The 21,232-nt window shown below is 42.4% G+C and overlaps 1 protein-coding gene across 2 annotated transcripts in view; it reads right to left on the reverse strand.

Annotated features, from left to right (window-relative positions):
* The window catches only part of LOC125012070 (tetratricopeptide repeat protein 28-like), a 162,767-nt gene that overhangs the window by 129,417 nt on the left and 12,118 nt on the right, over window positions 1–21,232 (reverse strand). The window lies entirely within an intron of this gene.

Below are 21,232 nucleotides of genomic sequence, written 5' to 3' on the forward strand. Positions count from 1 at the left end.
GGTGCTCGGAGTGCATGTGGAATACAATGTACTGGAGCTGGGTAGACTCGAAGAGAAGTAGAAGGCTGAATAATTTAGCAGTGTAATACAGTTTAATGACTAATCAAAATGCTGTAGCACTAGAGAGTCTGTGGGGCAACGGGGCCAATACATTACATCCCCGACCAACCAAACTCACAAGCTGGATAATAATAATAAAAAAAAAATCCAGTTATGATTTAATTCATTGATATTTTAAATAATTAAGTAGCTCTCTGGTGCCACGTCGCCCTCGGGCAGCGGCACCGGCACATGACACGCTGCCCTCCATGAAAGGGATGCAAAGCGGCGGCATTTAAAGTCGTTAGCGCGACAGACGGATGGATATGGAGGCTGGCAGGCGTGAGAGCGTGTCTGCCTCCATGTGCATTGCATTACCCCACGTCAACAATCTCTCGGGCAAAAACAAATATGAGCCACATGCAAATGAAGCACGACGCCGAAAGGACCTGAGGTAGGCAGCCCGCTGCTCGGTGCAAAAGGAGTTTTTAATATGTATGCAAACAAAAAAAAAATGTTTACCGCGGAGATAATGAATTTCAGATGAGGACACAATGCGTTACTGTGAAACGCATTATAGGCCGAGTAATGAAATTTAATTAAGAATACGAAAGGCACAAACGTAGAAACAATTTATTCTATAATACCATATGCCTCAGTGATTAAGTTAAAAATGTATGAATGCTTGTTCACAGCACTGTAATGCTTGTAGTATTTCCTTATTGTTTAAGGAGTTCACAGAATCACACAGAAAGTCGGTTCAACCAGGCGCCGTCTGTAGATCTTAACACTGAGAAAAAGGGCTACATGATCTTCCGTCTGTACATGCCGGAGAGTGTGACGTTATTGCTGAAACAATTCTCACGTTGCATCATCAAGCGAACAAAACTGTCCGTGTTCGCATCAGCCGCAGAGAATTACTCCACTGAACAGTTCTTTCTGTGAGTCTAAATTACGCGCCGTGTTTGCATCAGCTTTTTCATCGTCAGCTTCTCAGCATCTTCCCATCTACTTGAGAATGACTGTTTTCAGGAAAGGAGGACAGAAGCTTTGGACACATAACAAGATAAAAAATAAAAAAGAAAACTCCAAGAACATTATGTCAAAAACACTTAAACTGTGAAACCATCTGTGTAGCTACAGTGACCGTGTTTAGAGGGTTTCTTTTCTTTCTTTTGTAATTGTGTATACGTTGAGCTGTTACACACACAAAAAAAGCTGCACATCTTGTTAATCATCGCGCATTTAAGAGATCCAAACTCATCGTGAACAAACAGAGGCTACCTAATCGGTCAAATTGAACGAAAAACCAGACAAACACTGCTGTTTAGCCGAGGCATGTTTTCAACAGAATTACTGTAATTAAAGTGAAATTGCACGGCGCCTCCTCGCAGAGTTATTAGCCGGTATTAGCAAACTTCAAAACAACCTGTTTTATGAATAAGGGTACGGCAACCCGCCCGAGCCCTTCAAAACAACCCTCACGAAACGGTGCAACAACATTTGCCTTCGGACAACGTTTTGAATGATTCCTTCCAGATTTTATCGAGATTGTTTTCGAGAGAAGAGAAAACAAAAATCAGGCACAATGGCGGTTTCACATGCAGCTCCAATTTTTCTGGTTGTGGTTTCTTCAGTCTCTGTACAGATGCTCAAACTGGATTTCAAAGTGTCCTACAGGTCGGGGTGATGGAAGGCTGGGCTGAATCCACGCTGCTGCTGCTAGCAGACGGCAATGATAGGAACAAGAATCCACGGGCAGATTATAGCACTTCAGGGGGTAGGTTATGTCTGACGTCTTGACGCAGAAATCCATCTGATCACAACATCTGATCTGAGAAACAAACATGATTTGGCTGCAGTCCAAACAAAAGCAATGTTCAGACTTGGTATTGATATGTGTCCTGTGTGATCCAATCACTTGGACCATATGTGACCATGTTCTTTTAGCAGTGAGTGCACACAATGCACATATAATGGCCTCACGGACAGACTGCCTACAGCTCATAGCTATTAACTAATTAATTATTAAATAAATCCAAACATACATCCAAATGTATGAAAGAAATTATCTAATACAAGTATGCGTGTAACTCCCTCATTGGTATCAGTAGCATTAGCAGTCATGTGGAATTACGTTAGGGTTAGGGTTAGAGCTGTTGATAAATTGCCGGGGGCTCATTTTAACTCCTTTTACTGATCCAAGTTTCCAGGGTTCCAGTTACAGTCTGAACTTTCTTCAGGTCTCTAAAATAACTAACATCAGGACAGAGACAGATTAATAAATAATAACTTAACGTGTGAGCTTTCAGTGAGTCAGAGATTCCGCTGTTTGCCAAGTTCCACAGTTTGTATCATGTTGCCATGTTTGGGTGAACACACAACAAACAGATCTGCTCATTGTTCTAAAACAGCGGCGGGGAGACAACAGCTGTTGTGCTTGTTTATTTTTATACGGGGCGCAGAAACGTGATCCGATGTCAAGTGCTGGCTCTGGACGCACGGAGACGCGTTCGAGCGGCAAGTGAGAACGAACCTGTGACCACTTGTGACCGGATCGGCCGGGATCCACGTTTATATCAATGGCTGACTCTTTAGACGTGCACATCTGAAGTCAGTGTCTTAGCAGCCAGTCGGGTCTAAATCTGACATGAAGGTGCCCTGAGAGGCTCACACAAACAAAGTATCTGCTTACATTTACATTTAGAGCCTCACCAAAACAGATGTTCTTCCTCTTACTGTAAAACCTCCGGAAAGGACCAAATACCTACTTGTAAAGGATCGTTCCAACATCAGCTTGCTGTTGCATTTCCACATTAATAGAACTTAAATAATGTCAAACCACTGGCAGGAAAGTATACCATTGTGCTCATGCAATGCAAGAGCAAGCAAAATGTGGAGCTCTCCGTAATACACTGCTCCACGGAGCTACTAATGGTCAAAAACGCCATAGGGTAGCTTTAAGTTGAAGTATGTGCTCTACCTAATGGGCCTGGGTGAAATAAACTCAAGAGTATTTAAAACGAGAGGCAGCCAACTCTACGAAAATCTGCATCATTGAAAACAGCAAGAACCAAGTATTCATGCAGATGAGCGTTCCATGTTCACACACACACACACAGGCAAAAAAAAAAAAAAAAAGGAAAGGGCCCTGCAACTGAAAGCTTAAAGTAAAAAAATCAAGATGAGTTTCCAGAAAAAAAAAAAAGAGGTCCTGCACACCATCAATAATTCATTGGCTTGGTTATTTACTTTTTCTGGGGCGCAAACTCCAGTTCAACGCTCCTGAAGAAATGGATGAGGCTATATGTAAAAGAAGGAGTGCGAAGGAGGACAAAACATAGAGGGAAGCGCAGGATGAATAGGAATAAGATGCTGGCCATTTCCAGGATAAAATACCGCATTTAATCACTCTGGAGGATCAGTGAACCACTGATTCTTCGAAGCAGACTCCAGCTGCTTGCCTGTTCTCACCCCGGGGCCAAGCCGGGCTTCGTAACAGCATGCCATTCTCTGATATATGTACTATAAAATTATGAGGTCGTCCTGACACCATAATACGATATATAATGTCGCTTCTTGCCGGCCGTATTGCACGTCTCGGCCCGTAGTCTAGCGGCATAAGAGAGATGTGACACGGACAGAAGCCATGACAGTATATTGATGAGGCAGGTAGAAGATTGAGTAGTGCGGCGGTGAGTCACTCCCCAGCAGCCTGAGATAGAGTGGAAAAAAGCTCTTTTTAAACACTTGACTGGAGCCGAGTGTGTTGTGCCATGTTTAAGGGTCATCTCAACCAGACCTCTGCTTTAAACTGGTGTCATCACTCTTCATTTCACACTGCCTGTCAGCCTGACATGCTGCGGCTCTGTGTTTGAACAACACAAAGCCTCGTGACGTGAGTAGTTGAACACGATGTTCTCGCGCATGACCGAATATACAGAGTGCGAGGGAGTTTAATATGTGAGCAGCCACTGGGCTCTATTTCAACGCTGGCATAAGGCAGGACATGTCAGCCGCGTCAGGAATAAGGCACGCTTCCTTGTCCTGTGCTTTTGGGTAACGTGACATTCGCTCCCACATCTCAACAAGTCTTAAGACACAGAAGAATAACTGTTTATGGATATTTGCATAATGCCGACGTTCAAACCGCCTAATTTTGTTCTACCATTGCTATAGGGATGATAAATTTATTGTAATTAAAGCCGCAGGCCAAGATTGCCAAATTTGTATGGCCAATGTTACGTGAAATGAAATGAAAGTGGCCCTTTAATGTGGGCATACAGAGACATCTGTGTTGATGTCATTACAAATTTATGCACAATTAATGTGGGTATCAGTGCGTCTGGTCACCTTTCTTCCTGATGAACATTATAAAGGTACGTGACGGTGGTGCAGCTCTACTAATTAGCTTTTTGCTCCCTCCCTCGTCCATTGGTGTAGCTACGGAGAAGGAACAAATATCTTTTATGTGAAATTTGTAAATAACATGCACACTCAGGCCAGATACAAGATCCCTAGTTAATGTAAGTAAAACCACATTTGTAGCTTTGAACACAGGCCTAACTATGCACAGCAGAATGAGAAACTAAGATTTTAGTTGATGACTGTTGTCATTGAGAGAAATCTGTTGAGGTGAAGCGGGCACCGGGTAAGACTGGCTCCTTGCTGCCTCTATTTGAAGGTTTCCCAGTATAACTGACTGGGAGGCAACTCCTGCCTGAATCCAAGGGTGTGCAGGAGGTTGCTGGCAGAAAAGAACACCTGGCGGCTCTGCTGCCACTTAACTACATCTACCATTTCAAGTGGTAGATGACAAGTGATTTGAAAATGGATGGATGGATTGTATGCCAATTAAAAGGCAGGTTAAGAGCCACCCAGAACGACAAACTGCTCGGGCTGACTGGTAATACTTTCTTTAGTAGAGCCAGGACGTCTGTGACACAGTGCAGCTCTAATCCAATCTTTGACTCCTAGGGCCCGTCCTCCCCCCAACAACCGATGCTACATACCCTCCTGTTATCTGCTGAAATTCTCCTCCCTGACTTCAAAATAAATAACGTGAGAGAAAACTAATCAGACCTCGCTTTTCAATAAGCGGTATGTCCAACGATTGCACTCATTATTAGCAACCAGAATCGCTTAACAACACCGAGTTAATACACGATTGCGAAGTGAATGACTGAATAGACAGCAGACTCGTTGCATTCACAGCAATGCAATGTATGCGCCTCTGACCTAATGCGCCTTAACGACCATTCCTCCACTGTGAGGAACTTCATTATGACTGGAAACAATTAGTGAAAGCAACGTATGTAATGGGCTCTCAGCTTCCAACAGCACAGTCAATAGCCTGGAAATGGAAACTCTGCTCTAATCACTAATGAGAAAATTGTGAAGGGGCAAGAAGGAGGGAGAGTGTCACTGGGGAGTGGGGATAAGATGAAAAAGCAGCTAAAGCACACTCGTTGTATAAAAAAGGTGTTCCAATGTTAGACTACGAAATGAGAACTAAATCTCTCTTTCATCATCACAACATAAATCCAAATCATAATCGGATTTACTAGTCATCCAAAAGGTAATTGTCTGACTTATTACTCTTCATCTGATCATGATCTCCCCATGAATAACTGATGCATTTTCTGCCCGCTTTGTAATTGACCCAAGCCTGGGGAAGGGTGTCAGAGAAATCACATTGGCAATCAGCACGATAATGGATTAAGCCTATATCCATAACAGGGGCGAGCTCCTGGCAGCGAAAATGAGCAGCCAAAAACACAAGAGGGAACGCTTCATAAAGCCCACTCAGCACCTGTGGTAGAGGCTACAAAAGCAGTGGCTAATGTTTGCAGTTCATGGGAATTCCTCTGTGTTACTGTTTTAATGATACTCTAAACCCTATTTCCCACCCTCCCATCTCAACAGAAATCAATGTTAAGGAAACACTCAAGTTTCCGCCAAGCAATAGCAATTTCTGCCCCGACGGCTACGTAGCGGAGAGGTGTTTTACGGTGGTAATGCCATTGCACCACAGGCTATGATTGGAAATTTAATAAGGAGGCCTGGGAAATAGCCCTGTGCTCTTTCAGGCTCCCTATACCTTTCTTTTTCTCTCGGGTTTATAAAACCAGAAGCCTCAACAGCAGTAAATTAAACTCTCTGCTTGTGGGATGCGGCTTCTTTGAAATCAATGCAATCATTAGGCTTTTTTATAGGCTCACTACATTTATATCGCTGTGAAATGCAATGAAAATAAAGACGGGGCTTGGATCTGGTTCATTTGCACGATGCTTGCAGAGATGTGTTATTCGCAACGGTCTGACTGCCATATACCTTCACATCCTGTTTCCCTAGCAATACTATTGTGAATTATTGATGTTAGCACCATGTCTCCCTCCCTCCCTTCCTCCCCGAGTCCCTTGCACGCCAGCCTTCTGCAAGGATCTCCAAGCATGACTGAGTCTCCCAGGAACACTCACTGCACACAATCCCAGTGACAATATCCAATAAAGCACAACGGGGAGGGGCGAGATGCTCCCTGACATTTAAATCAATTGCTTTCTTACAAAAACACTATGATTTTTAATCCATCTTTATTACCATCTTCAACTGCAGCGCCTAAAGCAACATGCAAGTTTTTGTCTCGATGGGCAACATCTAAATGAATCTAAGCGCAGATGGCAAAAAAAAAAAAAAATGGCACCTAAATATTAATATAGCTTAATGCAGTGATGCTCCTTTTGTTGAAATTCAAGCAGTGAGCTCTACCAGTTGTTTGTTAATGCCTCACCCGAGATCTCTATCAGCATACAGTGTGTTTAACAGTGTGTGCAAAGGAAAAAGGCACAGATGTGTGTGAATTCCCAAGGTCTCTGAATGCTTGTATTATCACTCTGCCTCACAGTGTTGTGTGTGAGTGAGTGTGTGTTTCGGGAGGGGGGGGGACTTCCCACCCTGACCAGAAAATGGTCGTAGTGACGAGAAAATTGACAACGAAAACATAACAACTGCACGATTTATGCACAATTATTATTAACATGATTTGCAGTTACAACAGTATGGGATATGTGCAGCATATCAGTTAAGTGAAACCAGATGCTAACGCTACCTAAGATCCATCCAAATGGAATTCAGCGCCTGCATCCGACTGTAGTAGTTTTTCCATGGATTACTGTCACATCCACTAATCCCACCAGATCAATCAGCATAATACAAGTTCGATCCACATTTAAAAAGACTCGGAGCACTGAGAGTGGTGCAGAAAGCGAAAAGCAGTCAAGTAGACTAGTTCTGGACTAATTGGTGTACAGTACGATATCAATACAGTTAAGAATGGGTCTAATAAGCTTACCGCCTGGTTTTTGAGAGCTAAAACGTCCGTCATTCAATTCAGCAACTCGTTAATATCCTGTTTAACGGTTTACGCAGGGCAACTAGGACCCTCATTCCTAGGTATCAAAAGCCTGTGCAAACACTTTAAACTGATTACCACATTTATTGAAGCGTGGCCAATAGTCACGTTACACAATGAATGTAAATCAAGCCAGTGAGGGCAGATGAGCCCAAATGAAAACCACTGACTACCGCAGGTATAATTTATTATTTATACTTATCTTTTTACGATGCCGTTAGCCGAGGCAGTGAGCGATACACAGCCAGCCTGTACACAGAGATAACTTACGTGTGTGCGTTAATATTTGAGGAAGTGGAGACATGTAGGTCTCCCGTGTAAAAAAAAAAAACAATACATTAGTAAAGTGGTAAAATTGAATATGTTCTAATGGATGCGTTTTGTTAATGCTACGTGTCAGTTGATTTACGCCGACAGCTCTTATCCGGGGTGTATTGGCATCTAGTCCCTGGTGGTTTTCTGTCTCTGCAGCCTCTCCGGCCACCAGGCACTTAAACCAAATTGCTTAGGTAAATATCCAGCAATATATAGCCTATCGATCACACATAAAAATGCGCACCAACTGGGAAACACAATACTGCATTGACAGAAATGCCACGGCCTAAAAGCCACATGGAGACCCATCAAAATGTGGCGTGGTCAGGATAAACCTCGCGCAGCAGAGTGATGAACCTGTGTCTGAATCTTTGCAGCAAAAAAAAAAACAACACACAGCTTTCTATGTCGTCCGAAACGTCAGAAAACACCTGGAGCGCCTCACAAGCAAGAGACAGACACCACTTAACATTACCACAGGTATGAAACAGAGGCAGAATCAAGAGGCTTTATCTACGGGAGCCCTCGGCTGTCGAGGAAAAACAATGCCTGCGTCGGCTGGGGGAAAGAAAATGAATAAATGGACTCGCGGTTATAATCAGCGTGAATGGTTGGCGCTGCAGTGACAGTGCCTGAAAGTGAGACAAAGACAGCGGGAAGGTGAGATAAAGGAAGAGCAGAAGAGCCCTAAAATGTCTGCAGCGCATTAATTGTTCATGAGAGGGTGCATACAGGCAAACAAAGCTGTGATGAATGGTCTCATTTGTGCAATGAGAGAGGCCCCGCCCAGCTTGTACGCTACCCGGCTCCGGTCTCCTCTTTACTCAGGCTTATGCAAATGCAGACCCCCATTAGCCGTGTTAACAGGTAACTGTTCAGATGTGACCCCCCCCATTGACCAGGCCGCAGCACCGAGGTGATGGATAGCTCGCGGAGGCTGATCGAGTGTCACTCAGGGCAGAGGGAGGTGACTTCATCCGTCTGAAAATTTGACAAATAATCAAGAACTTAAATTGCACAATAGCTTCTTTTATCTTTCATCACTGACTCTCACTGCCGTATTACACAAGCGCACACCGTATATCCTGGTGTACCCTTACAGGCAAACAAGAGCAGGAAGTGTGATTAGATTATGAAATATTAATGATCGCACCCTCGTCTCTCTCCCCCATCCTCGAACGGCAGTGCCTCTTAAGGGCAAATTACAGCCTCCTAATACTCCAGACCTACTGGTTGAGCACCAGACATGACCAAATTAAAAAGGAGAAATTAGAGCAATACGGCGAGCTGTTTATTAAGGGAACACCCATGTGACTGAAATGACTCACTGGAGAAATAACAACAAACTGGAGATGCACACAGGCAGAAACGTGAAGCAGAATAATGTGAAAAGGCATTGATATTTTTGAAATTATAAAAGAAAGATGAAGTTCACTGGGTGGCCAGCAGAAGAGCTCGGTGTTAGTTCTCTAAGAAAGCTATTGCTTCTAGACCGACTCATTTAAGTGCTTCACTGGATAAATGTAGTTAATTACAATGTGCTCTGTCTTGAATCAGCAGAGTGATCTAATCTGTGCAGGATTATTCAATCCTGGATATCGCACCAGGATTGAAATTAGGGCAAAGCAGCGGCAAAAACATGAGAAAGCTCATAATCCCTAAGCATCTGTTCGCACAGTGAACTATTACGTACAGTTGGAGTGCTGTGAGTGGGCGCTGATTTTATGAAGGAGCTTGGCGTCTTGTGAGTTGATGTCGCCACGGGTCAGATTGACACCTGTGTTGTGAATAATGCATAACAATGTAAAATGGCTTCTTGTTTTCTTTTTCTTTTTTTTTTAATAAAATCCTGCCAAGGGACCTGCCAGAATGAAAATGCCACAAAAGCTGCAGAGAGGTCCTAATTAGTGCAACCCCCTGTCCGCCTGTAACCCCCCGAACCAACAACAGCATTCACACCACAGGAAACGGATCTGGAACATGTATCACCACCCCCACTAAGGACTGAGGTGTACAGTCTCCGTCATTAAAAATGTGTGTCACATTGCCGCGATGCTAATAAGCCTCGCGTGCCTCGCCTCCACCAAATATTGAAACATGTATGCATATGGATGTGCACACAGGCACAGAGGGTTCATAAAGACTCAAAGACAATGTGGCTCGCTGCACGCTACTGCTGCATCAAGCTTCATTTTCCATCTTATTCTAAGATACACTGTTCACCAGGAATAACCCTTTCTAACGCCGCTCGACTGATTGGATTTGCTGAGAGTGACGTGAAAGCTTGTCATCCTGTTATAAACAAATTATGTATGAACACTAAAATTGAGTGATTTGTAAACATTAACGCAAAAGTCAAGTTACTTCAGCTGTAAAACAAGTGTAACGCAAGCTGCAACGTGAGAGTCAACAAGTTGTCTAGCAAACACAGTCTCTCCTAGAATATTGCTTCGTAAGAAAGAAACCTTCAGATTTCGCTGTGGTGTCAAGGAAGAGTGATGTCTCCCTATATAAAATATGATGGTTAGTGCCATCTTTCTAATAATGTGTCATCTGACAAATGATACTTTCCCATGATACGAGCGCAGTATCTCTTTCATCATCACCCCATCAGCTCCCCTGCACGGCTCGCATCCCTCTCAGACTCCCGCAACCCAGGGCATGTTCCTCGGTGATTGACAGGAGCACAACGTCGAGGGGCTGTAATCCCAGTCCAGTTCTCCCCTCAGATCCCCCGAGGATCTGCAGAATATAAGCGAGTTTCCCAGTGTCTGAAAGGCACACAACTCATATACGCAGACACAGAGAAAAAACCCATATCTCCTCATCTGTACCCTTATCACCAGTCTTGACCCCTCACCTCAACTCCAAAGTGAGACTCTTTATTAGTCTGCCACATCCAATAAAGCCTGCCTCATAGAAGACAATGAAACCCACTTTCCCTTCCTCCTTTCGAAGGATCAAAGCGCAGCTTGAGACCGCTGTGTCAGACCTTTTTAAACCATATCACAGACCATCAAGATGCAATCACAGCGTAACTTAACCAGCCAGTAATCACATCTCTGTACAAACATTATTTCTTCCTTTCATCTCCCACAAAGGTAAGTAGAAAGGAACTGGACCTAAAAGAAAAAGAAGTGACATCAAATACAATGCTGCCCATGAGCAAGACACTGGTTCCACTGCTGGTGAAACACACTTAACACAAATATAAAGCATTTAGGGTTCTGACCAGGAATTTGGCTCGAGAAGTATTAACGTGATAAAAATATAAAAATGTGACTAGCAGATATGTGAAATATTAATCATTTTAATTATCAGCGTCAGATAAAACGTTGAGGATGAAAAAGACGTGAATCGATGATGAAATCAAAGAAGCTACGAGGCGCTACTGGTACTGTATAAACATGGAACCCTCCATGAGGTTGGAAAGAGGATTTTTATTATGAGCACTTTAAAGATCTAGTGGGCGTCTCTGGTCATCTTGGCTGTGACTGACTTGACGTAACTACCTAAAAAATGGGCAAATAAGTGGAGCACAGACCGCAAGTGACTAGAAACGGCACCCACCTAACACCCACATTGGCCACACCCTTATTTATGCTTAACTTTAAACCTGAATATAATTAAAACTGGTGTGTTATATAAAAATTCATCCTCATACAGCTGTCTTTAATGGAGAAATTCAATATAGATACATATAGAGATTGTTCTTGTACCGGGCTATAAATACAGTAGTTGGATATTTTAATATGTCATTAGGCAGGAGTCTCCAACGTTTTTCAGGCCAAGGACCCCCTACCTATTAACTATTTTATGTGTTCTATATTAAACTCGACCTAGTGCTATTTATAAATATACATTATTATTATCACGTTGCAGTCAATATTAAGCTATTCAAGTAATACACAGGTGCAAATATTCATTTACTTATTTCAAACAGAAGGGTGGCCGTGCAACTGCTGAAAACATAAACATACCTAACTGGAGTATTGACAGATTCAAGTTTTAGCTTTAGCTGCACTGTTAGCTTCTCTTATGCTAATGTTGCAGCATGCCTCTGGGATTTCACCTGGGGACTGAATAGGCTCTCGGCCAATTACGAGGAGTAAGTGTGGCCTCGTGATTGGCCCAGCAGCGACAGGGGCGGGGCCTAATGTGTTCAGGGAACTTAGATTGACAGGTCTAGTGCGATGCTCTGTGTGAAACGGTGCCTGTTGAGACAGCTCCTGTATCGCTGAATGAGTGAAGTGCTGACTGAAAGATAATGTCTTCTGCCTTCATTTATCCCTTTACTAAAATATGTTGGATTCGCGTTAATGTGTTTTTAAAGAAATTTTAATTTGTGGGGGAAAATTTTAAAAAAATGTAAAAAAAATGTCTAATCAACCAAAGAGTTTGTAAAACCCCCTGCGGTAACTCCACAGACCCTCTCGGGGTCACGGAGCCCCCGTTGAAGACCTATGCCATAGGGAGAATCTCCTTAAAGTTTACTCCAAATGGTCATTGGAGGAACTATTGGCGCTTGTTCTACCGGGCACACTGTATACGTGCTTTGGGCTAAATGCTAACACTAGTAACGCAACATCCTCACAGTGAAAGGCTGTGAGACGTATATTTACACCTTGTAGTGGCATAAATAAGTCAGTAAAATAATCAGTTTACAGCAGCGCACGGTCCGCTGTAACTATGGCATCAACGTGCCGTGGTACTGTAAATTGTGCATCATCTTAACAGCATGAATGTCTCTACAAAATTGCCACCCCTAAAATAAAGCGGAGAGTTTCAACTAAAAAAAAAAAAAACACAAATACATATACAGTATAAAACACCGTATTCCACTTCAACCTCAGTCTGTTTCTTCCATGTCAGCATGACTTTTTTTCTGAGTCCTCAGCGCACACACGCACACAGATGGATTACATTTCTCCTGTCATAATGGAACCATCTCTGCGTAATGGCACCAAATGGTCCCTGGTATTGACCATAACACAGGAGCAGAGATAAAAATGAGAAACGGCAGAGCAATCAAACAATGAGTTACGATTCATCAAGGGGATAGATCCACAATCATCAGAATGAGAGAAATGCAATGAGAGCCTTTATCCCAGTTACTGCCAGGATTGGCAGCGAACTGGGCACACTTAGCTGCAGCAAGGCGGTAAAATGCAATTATGACATCTTTTTCTTTCTTTTTTTTTCTATAAAATATCACCAAGACTATCACAATGCTTAAGAAAGTCTGAAAATACCATGTAACTACATTTGTCAAAAAAGAAGTGCCAGGGCCCTTTCGCACCGATCCTCACACACCTTCACAAATAGAAAAAAACTGAGTCTAAATACACTCCTGCTTTTAATTATACGCCGGGTAATGGATGGAGACGGAGGAGACAGTAGACAGCTTCATCATCGTACAGGACTGGAATGTGTTAAGGCAATTTTTCCACACTGTATTAAGGCTTTCTGTCACCTCTGGAGGTCTTTGTGGAGTGAATGAAAGGCGACATTCTCCGAACAAAACCTCCAGGAGATTATCAGCCGAGCTTACCTTGCTTTGCCTCGGCCTTGCCCTTTAGTGCACACAACTGCACTTCTTTTTGACAAACGATGTTAAAGTATTACATATTAATTCTTTTTATATCACGGTAGGACACCAACTAAAGGGAAAACAATGAAATCCAGTGAGGAAGGCCATATGTAAATGCTGTACTGCTGCACTGTCCAGCTGTGAGGTTATGGTGACCTCCACAGACCCATCACTCTAAACCGTTTAGCCAAACGTGCCTATTTATTAATCGAACGAGTCACACAAATAAGATTTGAATTCCCCCGAGACGCCACACAGCCCCATAAGAATCTTCTTCAATTATGCTTTGGTATCATATCAGCTGTGTCAGGGACAGACAGAGGAGCTACGTGCCTCTGTTTTGTCCGCTGCAGAAAAAATAACATCACATAAAATGCACATTAGCAAGATATATCATGCTACAGATCTCAAGACGTCCCGAGCATTCGTTGACCTATTTTGCCTGAAAAGAAAAAGGAATGCTTCCACAATCGGTCCCAAATAACGTAACTCTGTTTAACCGCACGATCCGAAATGGTGAAATCCCACGTGGCGTGAATGGATGCGTCGTGCCGCAAGTGTTGCTCGGGGAGAGAGAGCCGTGCTGTTACTCCGGATGCATATATGCGCAATTACGTGAAGTACGTGGAAGAGGTCGAAAAAGGAGACTGCATCATAAATAATAAATAAAGACGCACCAATGTCGACTCTGAGCGCGCCATTTATATTTATGACCGTGGAAGTAATTAGAAATATTCTGAACCTCAAAGCATTTATATTTCATTACGTGCCCCAGACATAAACTACGATCAAATGAGGTAAATAGTTTAACATTCCAGCATGATCAGAGAACATGAACGTGATGGCGAGTCTTCATGATATCTAATATCGTAGCTGAGTATATGTCACAAGCTCAATTCACGATTGACAGACAAAAAACTCGGCGGAAATGTGCCGTCATTATTTCCCAGTGAGATGCCAGATGCTGATAATCAAAATCATTTTAGTCTGTGTTTACATCACGCAGCAAAAAAGTCAAAAATTTCCTCAAAGTGTTCAGATTTTTCTTTTTCAGCTACAACCGTGACCCCGGCACACGAAAGGGGCCGTTTCCGAGCTTTGTTGACAAACTTCCCATCCAGTTTCCTGTTTTCAGCTCATTGTGAGATATGAATTTCCCAAGGACTGCGTGCGCTGCGAAGGTTCTGACCTCATTCTCAAATGGGTCATTTCACACATGAACTTTGACGGAACAGAGGAGAGAATTTCATGGCTGACTCAACTCGGAGCAGCATCTGCACCGTACCTTATCAAAGAAAACCTCTAACCGCGTGAGGATCCGTGCTGTGAGAAAGGAATGAGGGAAGGGAGCTGAGCATGCTGGCAGGAAATGGATTAACAGATTTCACGTGTGAAATTCTTGTTTTCACATCATCCGAGTTATTTATGTCAAGTGATGAAGGAAGAGCAGAGAGGCAGAAAGATGTTTTCTGGGTGTTTGAAGGAAAGCAGCTGAAATGCACGCTGCAGCACAGGCACAATTAAAGTGATTGATTAGACCGCTTCGGAGTAAAACACCACACCACTGGTCGTAACTATTCTCAGCGAGCTGCATTTGTTAAAGCGTCTAATCAAAATTGGTCAAAGCATCTGATTGATCCTGACATTTAAGCTGCTGCAAAACAGTCCTGCTCTAATCATCTTTGAGGAGGCCTGTGCGGCTACAAAGGCTTCAACAAGAGAATCATGTTTCTTTAATTATATCACTGTTTCGGCTTTCAGATTGGCTTTCACAAACTTTCATCACTTAACCTACATAGCGACGTGTCAACCGCTAATTACGCAACATTAATCAATAATAAACAGTAACGCTGCCGCTCGGCACGCCCGAATTACGGATGCAGCAGTTCTCCGAGCTTAATTTAACACATTTATTCCTGCAGTCTGGAGCAAGACTGTAACTTCTGACTGAGCTCTACCTTTTGACCTAGTATGAACAGAGTGTGGGTAATTAGCGAATAGTTACGAAACAGTGGAGAGGATTCTGGATGCAAACACCTGCTCACAACAGCAGGATTAAACTGGAAATTGTACCATTTAAAACATTTTCTTTGGGTCGATTTTACAGATGGAAGGTTGTATGGGTGTTTTGAACGTTTCTCAAAAACTCTCATTAGACATATTTCGGGTGGAGTGTCACATTAATGAGGCTCTGCTGCACGGCCCGCAGCATTCCTCTCACCGAGATGTGGATGGACACAAATGATGTTCACATTAGCATCACTGTCCTCCTCCCCCTTTCTCAGAATAATTGTTTCAATTTTCACAGTAATTACATGTTTTTTTGTTGTTTTTTTTAAATAAAAGAACATCGATGTAACGTGGCATTTGCAGACTGTCAGTGCATTGTTGAACGATGGCGCGCCACCTGTTTCGACTGTCTAACTGGTGAGCATTGTGACAATTAGATGTATGCAGACGATTCAGTGTTGATTCCCTTGGGAGCGATGCTTAACCTTTAATTCTTTCAGACACAACAAACAACACCGGCTACATGTGTCGAGTTGGACGGCAGAAACATTAAGAGAATTACTCATAGTGGCCAAACGAAGTCATGTCTTTAACAGGATGCACCTTCTGCACGATCACAAGGTGAGTAAAGAGTTAATAATACCATCTATTTCTTTATCTGAATGTGCAGTCACTGACGAGGATGAACAGTGTCTTTGTATTTTGCAGTGAATGGTGAAAAGGTTTCTGAGCCGACCTCTCCTGTTTAATGAGGATATGGATTTTGCCATTAACAGTTACTTGGTTATTGACTGTTTTTTTTTCTTCTTCTTCTTTTTTTCATTTCACTTTTCAACTTAATACATTTACAACTGCGACAAAGGATTTTTTAAGTTACAAAAACGGTTGCCAGCAGGGGAGACCACATCAAATTAAGTGGCTGTCAGCAGTGTAAATTTGGTTGCCCATGACGACTGGCGGGTCATTAGCGATGACCACACATTCATTACGCTTGAGAACCGATTGGATCTCCAGGGTCTAACAAATGCTCTGCCGAACGGGCATCTGAATTTGTCGTATTTGTTTTCTTAAATGAGTGGGAGATGTATCATATTCTCACGTTCCAGACGCAGGAAGTGTTTGCTTTGGATGAAAAACGACGGAAACAATTAACAGATTATGAAAACAGCTCTAGTTTGAATTTCTATAAATTGACTAATGGATTAATTAACTAATCAACTCTGCGTCCTTTATGGTTTCCCCCTGAAACGCACTCGATCACATACACATGCATAGAACGGCTCCTGCAGCGTGAGTACTACCTCCCATTTGCATGTATCGCTACATAAACAGGTGCATACAACAGCAACTCCAATTGCGCGCTTGCTTTGCATATGAATGGGCTAAGAAAAATGGTCTTCAATCATGATCTAACACGCTCTGAAAAGGGCATGATTGTGGATTTCACGAGGGCAGCGCTTGAGAACTGCGAAGATCGTAGAGTTTACGGGCCTCTCCTCAAAAAGTGGAACACTTAAAGATGCAGAATACGAGACACCGCAAAACATTTTCTTTGGGGGAGGAGGCTCCCGGTGGATGAACATGGGTGGGGTAGAGCATCCCAGAACACAATGCATTGTACTCTTGATATTCATACAGACATCCAGGGCTACAGAAGGGATTCAATGTAGGTATGAAAGAATAAATACAAATGTCTAGGATGCCCATGTATAGGTTTGCCATACACGCCTTGACAAATGTGCAGGAAGTGTAATGGTTTGGACACATTTGGGTCATTTTCTAAAATGATCTTAGTCTGTATCCACATACAAATGATTTGAGAAGCAACCACTACAATCACTTGACGTCGAGCTCAATGGAGATGAATTCAGTTCCACTAAAGGAGAAGCAAAGCTCCACTGTCATATACATCAATGACTGTCTCAACAAGGAAAGCTCTGATGTGTGCCAGGTAATACCAGCGCCAAAGACGTTCCGTTGTGTTTCTGTTGTGATTGATGCTTTTCTGGCCACTGAGAGTGGATATTTAATTGTCTAGGTCATTAAAACAGCGACACACTCGATTCTGCTTCAGAACACGTTTGAGTGTGATTTTGTTTTAACGCCTGACTGGAACAGCTCAGCCTCCGGTCAAATACTGAGATTGTATCCATAAAAACGGAAGTCATTTGTCAGCTTTGCACACATAAATATACCACCTGCATTTTTTTTTCTTTCTTTCTTTTTTTTTAGCTAATACATCTCCCCAGGCGTTTCCATTTTGCTGCGGCTGCCGTTGTTGTTTCCCTGTCAAACTCATTACGGAGAGAAAGAATTAAAGCGAATATCTAGGTAGGACGCGGCAGTGCAGGCACTCAGACTGCTAATTGCAATAACCTGGCACAAATGAGTAATTTAGCTGCCTTAAAGCGAGCCCTGAGATCTAGACAGAGCACTTCAGATGAATGAATCGGACTGAAGGCCATTACACAGCAAGACATTAAGACAGAAAAAGAAGATTCATCTCTTACTGGGCTGGATTTGAATATTAAATGGTCCTGCTTACCGTCTAATGACAGAATCTGGGATTATCGTAGATGCAAGTTAACATAACATTGTTAACTGCCTTCCACACATTAATTATTTATTAGAAATCATTTATCATTAATCATATACAACATGCCACTTAAGCCGGTAATTGCAGAAAAATTGTGACTCACTTAATGGGTGAAATTAGGTCATACTTAAACTAAAGCCTGATTAGATTTCATGTCCTGGTTCCACGTGAGCAACACTGACAAATAGGACTTTGTTTTCTGCTGATACATTAAGTGATTGCTTCTAAACGGAACGGTGTCGCATTTTAAGAAGCATATTATTGTTCTGTTAATGTACAATGACGTTCTGATATGCAAAGTAATTTTCAGTAATAGTAGTAGTAATAAAGCATTTTCAGTAATGAGGAACGATGTCCTTTTCACTCGCTTACTTCATTTAATACTCACTACCTCACTGGAGTACATTTGCATGAAACTCAGTATTAAAACTAACAAATCATTATTTATTTCATACTGCCTGTCACGTGGCCGCACGACTCCCCAAAGGCGGGTGATATTAGCTCCCGTCTCTTTTACGACCCCCTTCTCCCTCAAAGCCGGCTTCTCATTGGCAGGCTTTATGGAAGGCTTTGCTTGTGAGCACCGCCTCATCCTTTTGCCGTTGTGAAATAAGGTAATTTCTGGTTCTTGATTGGAAATGGCAGCTTCTCAATTCCATCCGTGCATATTTGAGCCCAAATCCAACCGGAAATATGAGAGTGGACAGCACAAATGTCTGACGCAAGAGATTACAGTTAGAAAAATATAACAGTTATTGCCTGCTTGTGTGATAGAATAGTGGTTGTTTATATATTGGAGCAGCTTAAACGCCTATAACACAACTTAAGTGGCTGCCATGCGTGAAGGTTTATGCACATTATCCAAAGAAGAGTAGATTGACTTGATGAGCAACGTCTAGCAGGAGCAACTGACTGTATAACAAACCAGTGGTGAGCACAGCTACTTTCAGTAGCTTAGTTACAAATATACCAATATACACAGGGCAGTAATAGTCGAAACTGTAACAATATACTGTATATATGACAGATCATTTAAAAAAGTATAATGGGTCCCCTTTAAACACCAGAGGTGCTTCTGCACATTACATATTATCGTGTTATTTTTAGTTTTGTGTTAAATCTTCACCAGCTCCTGTTCACCATCAGTGAGAAGTCCTTTCCGTTGCTACACCCATATTTTAAGGTTCCAGGGTGGGAGATACATTTTGAGAGAAGCATTCCTTAAGGCTAGAGTAAAGCAATAATTCTTAGGTATCATAGCGAAAAAATTCAATAATAGCCTTCAGTATATTGTAATTCAAGCGGCCTGAAAGGAAACTCAACTTCTCCAGATAGTTTTGGCACCTTCAGAAAATTTATCCCATGAAGAGGGTCAATCCGAGGTCTTCTCACAGAGAAATTGTCCCTGTTGGCTGTTTTGCAATTCAGATGCCCATGGACATCCTTTCAAACGATGGAAAGACGGTTTCAGTGTCAGGCAATCCTAGCATTGTTGTCATCTTAGCATTGGCAACAACAACTTTCCACGCAGAGCGACACTAACAAAGGTATAAGACCTTGAGAGTGTAAAAATAAGAAGAGAAGAGCTTCAGCTAGGATTCAAAGTTTCACCCGGACAGGCAATCTGCAAACTGGATTTTCCTATAATATCTGAATTAGGTGTAGTATGAGCTGGGTTCTGCTGAAGGTTTCTTCATGTTAAAGAGTTTTTTTCTTGTCACCGTCGCCTTCAGGCTTGCTCTGGAGTTGGGGTTAAAGTTTGTCTCACGTTGAACTAGCTAAAAGCTCAAAGCTTGGAAAGTGCATTGAGACATTCCTGACGCACTGCATTTCAGAGTAACAGCTGACACCTCCCAAAAATGCCGCGATTAAACATGGCAGAGAAAAATTTCGTTCTTCCTTTGGAGGGGCACTGCTTCACCACCCCATGAGGAAACGCTAATGCTCACTGTAAACCAGTACATGATAGCAGGGGTGGGAAAAAATATTGATATGGCAATATATCACGGTATTTTTTTTCTGCGGATACAATATCAATGTTGAATGTCTGGATGCTGATTTGAAAAGGAAAAGAAAAAGGTTTCTGCACGTTGTTGTTGTCTGTAAGTGCAATAAATTGGAAATGGATCATAACGGATTAATATTGTCTTTTAACTAAATTTGTCCAATGAATTATCAATGTCATCTGATGTACACATAAACAACTTGCATTTTAAGCTGCATTTAAAGTTTCTCAGTGAGCTATGTAGAATATTGCAATATATCACAATATATCATAATATTGCAATAATGTATCGTATCGTGACTCAAGTATCGCGATACGTATTGTATCGTGAAGTTCTTGATGACAGCATATAAAGGATGTGTACATGCCTGTGCATCCCCCTCCATCAATATGCACATATGACATAATGTCCTAAACAATGTAAACAATCCCATTTTCTACTGTGAATGTGTCAAATTGTATTGCATAATGTCACATCTGATACGAAATGCAAAATGGCACTGAGAATGGGAGATAAAAACAAGAGGTAACTCACACACAGACTATTAATTTCAGTGCTGATTTTCTTCTACTACTGCTACAAAGTTAGCAGCACCTTTATCCCTTACAATTTATTTCTCTGGGAGTAACCAGGGCAAATGACTCATTCTCGAAAGGAGGTTACATCATGAATAGGTGCTGCATGAAACAGACCACAAGCTACGAGAGGAACACTTTCCACTACGACGTCAGCACAGACCGAGCCTTGCACCTTTTTAAAGAGGTGAAAAATATAACAATACATCAGTGATATTATGCATCAGCAGAATGGGCTTTCATTAAGTTAATCTGCATCGTGTATTACAGCGTGTCTGAGCCAGCTGCTGGAACTGACACGCTTGAAAAATGAGCGTACCAGTCACCTTAAGTTCAGAGGTGAAGACAACAGGATCAGGAAGCAGATCACAAAAAAATACCTCTCAGCTCTGCTATTCATCTTGACATGCTTATGCGGTGTATACTAATGGGCTTCGTGCAGGTTGCACTCTGCTCTACCCCATTTCCCCAGTGGGAATGCTTCCTCCCTGCAGCAGAATCAGGCTGTGCTAATTCTGGAGACATCCAGGTCTCTGGGCCCAAGCATTGCCAAGCACCCAGGTGGGAGGAGCCGACACAATACGAGGCCAACAGCAAGAGGAACCCTTGTAAGAAAAAAAAGCACCTATGTAACCCAAGGGGTTATATGCTAAGAGGAGGGTGCAATTGTTTCCCTCATTTCCTTGGGCT

Source organism: Mugil cephalus, chromosome 8, assembly GCF_022458985.1.
Source record: "Mugil cephalus isolate CIBA_MC_2020 chromosome 8, CIBA_Mcephalus_1.1, whole genome shotgun sequence".
Lineage (NCBI taxonomy): Eukaryota > Metazoa > Chordata > Actinopteri > Mugiliformes > Mugilidae > Mugil > Mugil cephalus.